At 40.0% G+C, this 12,409-nt stretch overlaps 1 pseudogene; it reads left to right on the forward strand.

Annotated features, from left to right (window-relative positions):
- Positions 1 to 5,105: 5,105 nt before the first annotated feature.
- Positions 5,106 to 10,441, forward strand: LOC132652535 (uncharacterized; annotated as a pseudogene).
- The last annotated feature ends 1,968 nt before the right edge of the window (positions 10,442 to 12,409 follow it).

Raw genomic sequence — 12,409 nt, forward strand, 5'->3', positions numbered from 1 at the left:
AACACCCCTGTGCCCAGATTTTTTGATTCTCTTGCTCCCTTTGTGGAGCTCCTGTTTCCTCCAGGTCTTTCTATTTCCCCTTTCTTTCATAAGATTCCCTGTACTCTGCCCAAAGTTTGGCTATGCATCTCAGCATATGCCTTGATACCCTACTGGGTGAAGTCTTTCAGAACCTAAGAAGATAAGCAGCAACAAATCAAGTAACACAATTTAAAAAAAAAAATGGGGTAGAGAGCTAAATAGAATTCTCAATAGAGGAATATTGACTGGCAGAGAAACAGTTAAGAAATGCTCAACATCCTTAGTCATCAGGAAAATGCAAATCAAAATGACCCTGAGATTTCTCCTTACACTCATCAGAATGGCTAAGATCGAAAACTCAAGTGACAACACATGCTGGAGAGGATGTGGAGAAAGAGGAACCTTCCTCAATTGCTGGTGGGAATGTAAACTTGTACAACCACTTTGAAAATCAATTTGGAACAAATACTAATTTTGAAGATTCAGAGGCTCACCACAACTTTGAGCCTGGGTGTCCAGAGCAAATCCCTGTCCCAAAAAAACACTGATGGAATTTAGGAAGAAAAGGAATAGAAAGGGAGGAAAGGAGAAAGGGAAAGAAGCAGTGAGATCAGGAAGGAGGATGAGATAGAGAAGAGAGGGAGGGAGGGAAGGGGGAGGGAGGAAGCATGGGAGAGAGGGAGGGAGGAAGGAATGGAGGAAAGGAGGGGAAGGGTAGGAGAGTGGGAGGGAGGGGGGAGAAAAAAGGGGGGAAGAGAGGGAGGGAGAAAGGGAGGCAAGGAACAGATTCCTTCTACAGAAATCTGGGACTCCTCTGCCTCCTCAGCGTGATGAGTTCATTCTTTATATGAACCAATAATTTCAAGTGTGGCAAGCTTTGCTTTTATTACACTGAATGCATTACAATAAGCACAGGGATACAGATGGGAGACCTACTCTCTTTTTTGAGCTTGTTGCCATTTGTTTATTTGTTGTTACAGCAAACAGCTAACACATTGTGTCACAAACTTTTGGTAATGTCCCATGCCTTTGGAGCACAAATTTTCAACAAATATTTTTGAGTGGCAGCTCCATTTCATATCTATTTCCCTAGCATTCTATAGGGTTGGTTAGATGGCTGATGCAGGGTGTCTGAACTGACAAGTTAGCGACTGCTGCACATTCTAACAGCTTTCCTTGCCCTTCCCATATGATTTCACAGCATAAATCTTGTCACTGTTCAGAATCTTCAAGTGATTGCTCTGGATAACTCTTGAGCTTCTATTGTAGTTAACAGGAAGCTGCCCAAATGTACTTTCATTATACTTAGAAACAACTCTGTCTGTCGTACACAGTGTGTGAGTGTGTGTGTGTCTATGTCTGTGTGTCTGTCTGGGTGTTTGTGTGTCTCTCTGTGTGTGAATGTGTGCATGTATGAGTTTGTGTGTCAGTGTGAGTGTGTGTGTATGTTTAAGTGTATGTATGTATGACTGTGTGTGTGTGTGTGTGTGTGTGTGTACCTCTGTGTGTTAAAATTAGTCAGCTGTTTGGTCTCTCTACCTTCATGTATATCAGCTATCCTAGAAAAGCACACAGGTATCTTCTCTGTGATAGTGAACAACATGGGTTCCTAGCAAAACAAAATGGAAATCAGAAGAGTTTTTTCTAAATATAGGAGGAATGAAAAGAAGTTTGGTTGTCCCTCTTGTCACTGATACTATGGAACCATAGCCATTCAGTCTAATTAGGTGTTCTCTTCCTGGGAAAACCTGAAACTATAGGAGAAAAACAAGAAGTGAAGTCACAGAACTGCCTGGCTGCCAATACAGCCTTCAAAAGATCTTGAAAGGGATTTCTCCTGAAAAAGGTTTTCATTGAAAGTAGAACTAAATCAAGAGGATTCCTTGAGAAGTCCCCATATTCTATAGTTTTGCAAATTTTTCCTCTATTTTAAGGTCAAATTTTCAATCTTAGTGAAGTATAGTATTTATTAAATAAAATGTGCAGAAGTTCAATCTGTATTTCCACAAGTTTTGATAAACATGATGTGCTGTTCTCATCAATATAGAACATTCCACGACCTGAAAAATTACCCTCAATTTACAGGCAATCCTAGGTTTCAGTCTCTGTAGCATCAAAAGTCAGGGAGCAGCACTTCTACGCTATCAAGACTTGGGAAAGAATGTTCATTTTCATGTTGAAAACCCTTGGTTCTGGGACTATCCAGACTTTTTGCCTGCTGCTCTAAACTCCCTCCCCTCCCCAAACACCTAACAGCAATTAGAACCTACCATGTAGGGTCTGTGTAGGTTTTGCATCCCGTTATGTTCTATCTAATTCCCTTACTCAGCCACAGATGTGTACAACTGACAGGTCCCAAGTGAACTAATCTTTACACACAAGGAGCAGAACATGAACTGACACTCTCCAGAGTGAGGCTTAAGAGAAGTGGATTTAAAAATACGGCTGGATCTGAAGAGACGGTTTAGAAATTAAGGGAACTTGCCACTCTTTCAAAGGACCAAAGTTCAATTCCTTGCAGCCACACGAGGGCTAACAACTACCTGTAACTTCAGTTCCAGGAGTTCCAATGCCTCTTCTGGCCTCCCTGGGCACTGTACCCACGTGGTGTACAAACATAGACGCAGCCAACATAACATACACATAAAATAGGAATGAATAAATCCATTTAAAAAAAAGAAAAATGCTGTAGAAATAACGTGTGTGGCTTACAGTGACAACTCAGAGGTGCTAGACCTCGGAGAGATCTTATTGTGTGGTTGGTATAGCTCAAAAAAATTTTGTACCTATCATGTCATCATGTCCTTGTGTGGTCATGTGACTGTCTAGTCAATGAGATATGCCAGGGAAAGTGGCATACGATATTTTCAGGTCTGAAACCTAATGATTGCTTATTGATCCCCATCCACTATCATTTCCCTGCTGTCAGGCTGGAAGTGGGATCCTTCTGGAATAATGGGTGGACAATGGCACCACCTCTAGAATATGTAGGACAACCAATGATCTCGTGGAAGAAGTGACTCACTTTAGTATTTCATGTTACTCATTTTGAGTTTAATTTGGTAGCTATTAGTTGTCATCAATTAAAATAATAGGGTCCATGGTTTATCATGTGTTAATAAATTGTTTGGGTTTTAAACTATTTGGTAAGGTCTGAAAGGAAAGAAATTTGTAAATTTTCAAGTTCTGCACACACACACACACACACACACACACACAAACAGGCACTCAGGACATGAAGAAACAATACTTTTGTTACAAATGTCTGCACGTTCTTCTAATGTAGAAACCCTGTTTTCTTTCTCTTTCTCCATATAATGGTCCTGCAAGGAAAGTATTGCTGTTTCTCTTACTAACATCTCTCTGCTACTTGAGATCCCATAGTGTGGGCATGCCACGTGACTGACTCAGCATCCACCGCTGATCTTCATGGGGAAGAGCTTATTCCTGCCCACACTCACAAATAAAACAGGTATAGTAAGACAAATGGCATTCCGGTTAATTTTTCTGAATTGGACACAAATTAGAGTTGTCTGGGCAAAGAAAGTCTCCACTGAGGAGCTGAACATGTTCTTTGGGTATTTTTCTGGATTAATGATGGATGTGGGAAGGCCCAACCCACTGTGAGTGGTACCACCCCTGGGCCGGGGAGCCTGGGTTCTATAAGAAAGCAAGCTAAGCAGGCCATAGGGAACAAGCCAATATGCAGTGACCCTACTTCCACTCCCACCTCATGGTCTCTGCTTCAGCTTCTCCCTTCAGATTTCTGTCTTGAATTGATGCCTTGGCTTCTCTGGATGATGGACAGAAAGGTATAAATCAAACAGCACTTTCTTCCCAAAGTGACTTTTTCAACAGCGTTTATCACAGCTACTGAAGAAAACCAGAACAAAATGCGACTGTCCCTCTAGATCTATGGAGTAAACGAATGTTGTCTGCTTCCCTTCAACAGAATGCAATTTCCTTCAGAGAACTTCAACGGTTCTTAGAAAAGTATAAACAAACAAACAAACAAACAAAAAACACAACTAGACAGGTATAATTCCTCCAACCTAGTTTTATCTTGATTTCCAAATCCTGTTGCCATTTAATCCAACCTTGGTCCCACCAGGATTTTCATTTAAGCATGCTTGCAAAAGCATGTAACAGTAACAGTGCGTCCGTTTCTCTAGCCTTCCTTAGATACCACTATGATCTCAAGAATGTCCACTTGTTTATTTCAAGTGTAAGTGCTGGGTAGTTTTTTTTAATTAATTCATTAATTTATTTATTCAGTTTACATCCTGATCACAACCCCCTCCCTCCTCTCCTCTGATCCCATCCTCCCACCTTGTTCCTCCTTTCTCCCCTCCCCTTCTCCTCAAATAAAGGGAGAACCCTTCCCAACCCCAACCCTGCACATCAAGTGTAGCCTCTTCCACTGAGGCCAGAGAAGGCAGCCCACCAAGGGACAAATGATCCAAAAGCAGGCAACAGAGTCCATGTCAAAGATAGCCCCTTCTCCAATTGCTAGGGGAGCAACATGTAGATGCAGAAGCCCATCAGCTACATGCGTATAGGGGGCCTAGATTTATGTCAACTTGACATGTGCTGTCGTCATCTAAGAGGAAGGACCGTCAATTGAGAAAATGCCTCCATAAGACTGGGCTAAAGGCCAGACTATGGGGAATTTCTTTAACTAGTAATTGATGGGAGAGGGCCTAATTCGTTACAAATGGTGACACCCTCAGGCTGATTACTCTAGCTTCCATAAGAAAGCAGGCTGAGCAAGCCATGAAGAGCAAGCCAGTATGCAGCACTCCTCCTTGGCCTCTGCATCAGAGTTTGCCTCCAGGCCCCTGCCCTGTTGGAGATCCTTTCCTGGCTCTCTTCAGTGGTGAACTTTATTATGGAAGTATAAGCAAAATAAACCCTTTCCTCCTCAAGATGTCTTTAGTAATGGTGTTTTATTACAGCAATAGAAGTGCTAAGATCATGTACTAAAACTCTTCAAAGAGTACCTATTGGCCAAGTCCTTTTCTGGACCCCTAGGATTTATTCCTTAGTATAGTTGAGCTTTGGGATCTTATGTCTTCCTGAACCTCATGATATCAGAGGATAAACTTCCCTGTGGTCTGGCACCTGTGCCTTCTCCTACTGTGAATCTGATACAGATGGGCTTGGTTTGTCTTCTGTTTATCTGTTTACTGTGTTTGTTATTGTATCTCAAACTCAACCTGTTGTATGACAAGGGCAGGGCTATGAGTTCAATATACCAGGATCCCATGGTTCCAATGAGGTTGTCTAGCCACCTAAGGATGAAGCTAGGTAACAATAGCAACATGAAGTGGACTTGTTGCATCCTTATTTTGGCTAGTCCTTTGAGCCCATTCCCATGGCCACTCTTTGCTCACTGACAGGTGGGCACATGTTTACAATTGCCAACCTGCCTCTCTGCAACCAGCAGAATTCCCTAGGGAGAAATTTGACAATAACCATGATTGCAAAGCACCACTGTGCAGGAGGTATCCCTCAAAGGCCAGGAAGACATTAATAAACCTTCCTGTGATAAGGCTTCCTAAAACATTCTCATTTGTACCTTCTAATATATGTCATCATATGTGCCCTAGTTTCCTTTCTCTTGCTGTGATTAGCACAAGGGCCAAAGCAACTTGGGGAGAAAAAGGTATATTTCACCTTATTTTTTTTTTACATTTTTATTATTTAATTTATTTTCTGATAGTTTCATATATGAGTACTATATTTACATCATTTTTCTTCTCCACCCAACTCCTTTAATATCCCTCCTACGCCTTTTCAAATTTATGGCCTATTGCTATAAGTGTAACATGTGTGTGTGTTTGTATAAAGAGGACATTCTGAGAATGTTTTCTATTTATCATATGTGTTTATGTTTAAAGTTAGATTAGCTCACCTAACAAGGGGCTCATCCATAAAAAAGACTGGTTCCCCATCTCTTTACAACCATTGCCTACAGCTATTCTTGTAGGAGTTAACCTTGTAAAAATTCTATCATCTATACTTCTAAGCTAATTGGTGCTATCATTATTTTATACCTGTTTTAGGCAACCATATTGTTAAATTTTCATAGGTTCAGCTTCCATACTATAACAATTGCCCATTGTGAAAGTTTTCCTTAATTGTCAACTTGACTGTATCTGTAATTAACTAAAACTTCAAAACGAAATCTATTTTTTCTTAATTTGAGGTTAGAAGACACGTTTAATCCAGATAATCCAGTTCTTTTGAGTTGGGAAGACCACCTCTAATCTTGTGCTGGAAGCCTAGATAATAACTTGGAAGAAGGAATTTTTTGTTCTTTGCTTGCTTACTTTCATTTCACTAGCAAATTCATTTCCTCAATGGCATTAGAGCCTACTTATTCAGGATTCCAGTGCACATGGAAAACCAACTGAAACATCTAGTCTCGTGGACTAAACAACTGCTAGAATCTTGGACTTTCAATTCATAGACAGTCATCGTTGGGCTAGCTGGACTATTTAACAAGTACATCGTTCTAATAAATCTCTTTCATATATGTACGTGTGCGTGTGTGTGTGTGTGTGTGTGTGTGTGTGTGTGTGTGTGTAGAGAGAGAGAGATTCATTCTATAAGTTCCATTTCTATAGAGAACCTGAATAATACTGATTTTTGTAACAGAAGTGGTACCAAAGAAACAAAAGTGTAATAAATCTTTTAAATATATGAAGTAGTGTCTTGAATTTGCCAACACCTACAGTTATTGACACCTCTCCTGGGAGCTCGGAGAGTACCGAAAGCCCCCTATATAGGCCTATTGGTATAAAATATATTTTTAAAAAAAATTAAAGAGATAAATGCATTTGATTATTCTGATTCACCAGTTGTGATGATTAAAGCATTTGGTGACTCTGAATTTAAAACTTTTGACTTCTTGTGGAAAAATGATTGTGCTGGTCAGTTGCTCCAAGCATCTCTTGATAAAGTAACAAAGGAGAAAAATATAGTCTGTGATGAAATTAACCAGTCTAACATCTCAGAATACAGTAAAGGACAACAATGAACTCAGTGATATGATTGACGGTCCCCAGGTGTGAAAATAGTCTAAAGCTTTTTCAGTGTGTCCTGGAAGAGAAGCTTCTCTCTAGCAGCTGTAGAGCTCAATTGGAAGAAAACCAAATGGAAGCCCTCATCATAAGGTTCACTGAGTTATAGTGAAATTTCAAGGACCAGCCTCAGAGGTGTCAGTGGGGCATTAATCGGTAAAGAATGGGGTCCTGAAACTTGGAATGAGGATGTGTGGGAAGACTCCACTGAAGCTGATAACTTTGAACCCTCAGGTTCTCAAGCATTTATTTCACCTGAGGAGGTAGTCTCTCCCCTCTCAACAGAAGATATACTCACTCCCCCACCCCTTGAAATATTCCCTTTCCACCTTGGACTGAGAAAATTAATTCTTCAATTCTTCGTAGTCTGCTAAACCATCGTTGAAGGAATTGCCAGGCAAGACAATACTGATGTTCCTTAGGACTTACCAATACTTGCCTCTGGAACTATAACTAGACATAAAGCTAAGCAGAAAATAGAGAAGTGTAGTCCATGAGGAGGTATGCTACATTACTAAAAAGCTTAATGAGTTTGCCAATTATTTCAAGCAGAAATCCGGAGATTTGTATGGGAATAGATTTTAAAGGTGTAGGATAATGGCAAAGGGAACATAAAACCAGAGCAGGCTGAGTTTACTAATATGGGCCCTCTGAGTGGAGATTCTAGGTTTAATATAGAAGCTTGCACCATTAAAAGAGGTGTGAAGTTTGTTTAAATGATTGCCTGAAGCATTTCAGGAGATGACCTACTGGAAAGGAGTTGGAGATGCCTGATATCCCTTATCTAGGTGTTGATGTAGGGATTTTAAGGCTCAGGTAAATTACAATGGTAGAGTAGGTATGCTGTGTAAATCCTAATCCTCTACAATGGAAAGGCCCAGAAGACACACCTTTTACTAATCCTATAAGACACAAAATGGTGAGAGGAATACCAGTACATCTGAAGAGCTTTATTGTCACCCTTTTAGCTTGTGTCAGACCTTAGGGTTGGAGATGCTGCTGCTCAGTTGAATAAATTAAATGCAAAGGATTTAACTGGCCCTGGATTTAGCAGGGGCCATGTGGAAGCTCTGAGTTGCCAAAAACAAGGTGATTGCAGTTATCATAATGGACAGTATAGACAAAGCAATGTCTATAATGGCCTGACTTGTAATGGTCAGCACAGGCAAAGTGAATTGTAAGGTAGCACGCTATTCATATGGACTTTGGGTTCTGGCTAATGCCTGGAAATAGATAAGAAGCCTTTTGAATTTTTATTTCATCTGTATATAAGTAGAAAAATTCTCAAACCAATGAAAGAAAGGCAACATTGGATTTTCGATAAAGGGAATACCAGCCTATAAATCAGTCTCCAAACTAGAACAAGTTTGCAGACCCAGATCCCCTTCAGTGAAAGAATGGCCAAGTTCCATGAGAAAGGACATTGAAAGAATACCAAAAATTTTACTGTTAGCCTTTGTCCATTCATTCCTCAGAGGAACCTACAGTTTCTTACAAGGGTAACTGTGCTTGGGAAAAAGGGAACATTCAGCTTTTCCTGGGTCTGATCCGAGTTGACCCTGATTCTGGGAAATCCCAAGAAGCTTTGCATCCCTCCAGTTAGAGTAGAGGCATCTGGAGGCCAGGTGATTAATAGAATTTTCACTAACATCTGACTCACAGTAGGACCAGTAGCTTCCTAAATTCATCCTGTTGTTATTTCCCCAGTCACAGAATGTATAATTAGGATAGACAAACTTAGAAGTTGGCAGGATTCTCACATTGGTTCCCTGACCTGTGGATTAAGGGCTCTTATGGTTGGAAAGACTAAATTGAAGCCTTCAGAGTTTCCTGTGCCAAGGTAAATAGTGAATCAAAAACAGTATTTCATTCCTGGAGGTAGTGCAGAAATTAGTACCACTATCAAGAACTTAAAAGTTCCAGGGGTTCACACTACATCTCCCATTAACTCTGTTTGGCCAGTGCAGAAGATATATGGATTGTGGAGAAAGATAGTTGACTATAGAAAATTCAGTAAAGTTGTGACTATAATTGCAGCTGCTGTGCCAGATGTGGTGAAAAATAAGTCACTGCACCTGGCCTCCCTCACTACCAAGAAAGAAACACAATGTTTAGTGGGCCTATTTGGATTCTGAAGACAGCACATTTCTCATGTAGGTTTGGCCCATATACCAAGTGACTCAGAAAGCTGTTAGTTCTGTGAGGGACCTGGAACAGGAGCTTCAACAGGTCCAGGTTAGTGTACAGGTTTCTCTACCATTTGCATGATATGATCCATCAAACCTGAGGGTACTTGAGGTGTAGCAGATAAAGATACTATGAAGCCTTTGGCAGGTGTCTATGGAAGAATCACAGAAGAGACCTATGGAATTTTGGAGCAAAGCTTTATCATTATCTACAGATAACTGTTCTCCTTTGAAAGACATCTCTTCACTTGTTATTGGACCTTGGTGGAAACCAAACATTTGACATTGGGCCACCAAGTTACCATCTGATCTCAGCTGCCAATCATGAGCTGGGTGTTATCTGATCCACCAAGTCATAAAGTAGGATACACGCAGCAGCAATCTATCATCAATGGGAAGTGGTATATATGTCTAAACAGGTCCAAAAGGTGGAAGCAAATTACACGAAGAAGTTGTCCAAATGTCTATGGTTTCTACTCCTATTACAATGTTGAATGCTGCCAAGCACGGAGCTATAGCCTCATGGGTTAGATTAGGACCTGGTCTACTGATGGTTCTTCATGTTATAGAGGCACTTCCTAGACACTGACAGCTGTATGCAGCATTACAAACCCTTTTGGGAACAACTCTGGAAGGCACTGGCAAAGGGAAATCTTTACAATAGACAGAACTTACTTCAGTACCCATGGCTATACATTTTGTTTAGAAGGATAAATGGCCATATGTGTGATTGTTCACCAATCCATGGGCTATAGCTGAATGGGTCAGGAACTTAGAAAGAACATGATTAGAAAATAAGTGATAAAGACCCCTAGGGAAGAAGCATGTGGATTTCGCCAAATGGGAAAAGGATGTGAAGAGACATGTGCCCGTGTACATGCTCATCAAGAGGTATTTTCACAGGAGGAAGAGTTTAATAATCAAGTAGACAGGATAACCCATTCTGTGGACAGCCTCTTTCTCTACTCATCCCCATTGTTGCCCAGTATCTATCTGAACAAGTGGCCATGGTGTCAGAGTTGGAAGGTATGCATGGGCTTGACAACCTGGACTTCCACTTACTGGAAGGCTGACCTGACTACAGCTACTGCTGAGGGCCAGGAGTGTCACTGCTCAGAGAGGGATGAGCTCTACACCATCAATCATTAATAAAGAAAATTCCCACAGACTTGGCTACAGGATAATCTGATGGTGGCATTTTCTCATTCGGAATTCCCTCTTCCCAGATGCATCTAGCTTGAGACAGGTTGACAAAGCTAAAAGTATCTAACTCATTTCATATGAAGTTGTGTGGGTAAGGTAGACCCTAACTTAACACAATGGCCTGCTTCCAGAGGAAAGCATTGTTTCTGTGTAGAATATGATATGGGTATCTATTTTAAGTGGAAGAATGTACCTTTTAATAAAACAAGAATGGTCCTGAGGCTTTTAGAAAGCTTGCTTTTATTTAGATAAAAGCACTTTAAAATGTAATGTGGGCTATGTTTTCCACCAGCCCTACTTTTAGAGAATGGCTGTCCAACTAGCCAGCCAAGGATGAAGAACAGGAGATTCGCTCCCTAGAGGTTCCAGGTCCCTAGAGGTTCCGTTACCTGGCACCTCTCCCTCAGATGCCTGCATTTCAGGACTAAGAGGCTCTGGGAATGAGGTAACTTTCTCCAAAGTTCTGTTCCAAAGTTTTTGTGAAGAACATGACTGTTTGAACAAAGGGGATCTCTCTCTCTCTCTCTCTGTCTCTCTCTCTCTCACCACACACACATGCATAAGTACACAGACACATAAACACACACAAATGCACAGAAAGAATGACATAGTAAAGGCCTTTTCTTATATTATGCTTTCTTCTGCACTTAAATTATTTTAAAAGTCTAAGGTCACCTTTCTGAGTTAACCCTAAATACCTAAAAAACGGTTTAATATTTTGGAGAAATATAACTTCCACTTTTAATATTCATCTTTCTATACAAATATTTTTAGACCTCACAAAATGCACTTTAAAACTTAGAATAACTATAAAATCTCATTTGTTCTTGATTTTTGTGAACTTTTCACTAAACTAATGAATCAGATGAGGGAGGCTTACTAAGAGTGAAAATAATTAGCTTTGTATATAAGAAATATGATGCTGAGCATATCTATAACAAGGAAAAAGTAGAAAAATGATAAAATCTAGGTGGTTATGTGAAAAAAAACTATATTGCTTTGAAAATTTGGAGGCGGGAGCTATAAATGTGGACAGTAGGTTATGTTACTAAGGAGGAGTACCATTACAGAAATAAATTGAAAAGATAAAATCTGAGCAGGCAAACAAGAATTAAGAGAGTCTTTCAGAAGCCATAAAGGAAAATAGAAAACTATTATTTTAGAGTGCCAGAGGAAGTTGTGCTCCTACAATTTTTAAAGTCAAAAAGTACAGATAACAATTTTGATGATGTCAGCTCCCCAAAGAATGTTCTGCCAGATCCTCAACTGTGTAACTTATAATATAATAAAATACAATAAATTAATGAAGATTATTTACTACCATTTTCACATCTACTCTAGTTGGGTCTATACTCTATGCTAACAGTCCCTTATTAATAGTTTCAGAACATATGTATTGAGCTATGACATTAAGGATATAAATGGCAAATGAAAATATAATTCAGGCAATAAAGATGTTTTAATTACAGCACGCTCTATGAGAAATGCAATAGTTTTGGAAATGACTCTAAACATTGAACTGGATCACACAACTCTTTGGTGATCCAAAGAACTTAATAAATCAAATGCAAACTTCAACATGTACAAACATAAAGAAGTAGTTCTGTTCATCACAACTGGAGAAAACTTATCCTACCCCAAGTGTTTATAATTGGTATGATAGCTTATGCTTTCACAGTGTAAGACACCATGTGAACCTAAGTAAGTTTGTTCTATGAATTTAACATGCAATTTAAAATATAAATTAGAGAAACAGCTTGGATCTCAAAGCCACTTGTCTGGTTAGACAAGGAAAGAGACTGGAGTTAGAGCTGCTGTATCCATGTAACAGGTGGGCATGGAGAACTCCTTCCAATCCTGCATGCTGGATAGAGACGGGGGAGTCTCAGATCATAATGGCTAGCAAGATCAGCC

Source organism: Meriones unguiculatus, chromosome 2, assembly GCF_030254825.1.
Source record: "Meriones unguiculatus strain TT.TT164.6M chromosome 2, Bangor_MerUng_6.1, whole genome shotgun sequence".
Taxonomy (NCBI): Eukaryota; Metazoa; Chordata; class Mammalia; order Rodentia; family Muridae; genus Meriones; species Meriones unguiculatus.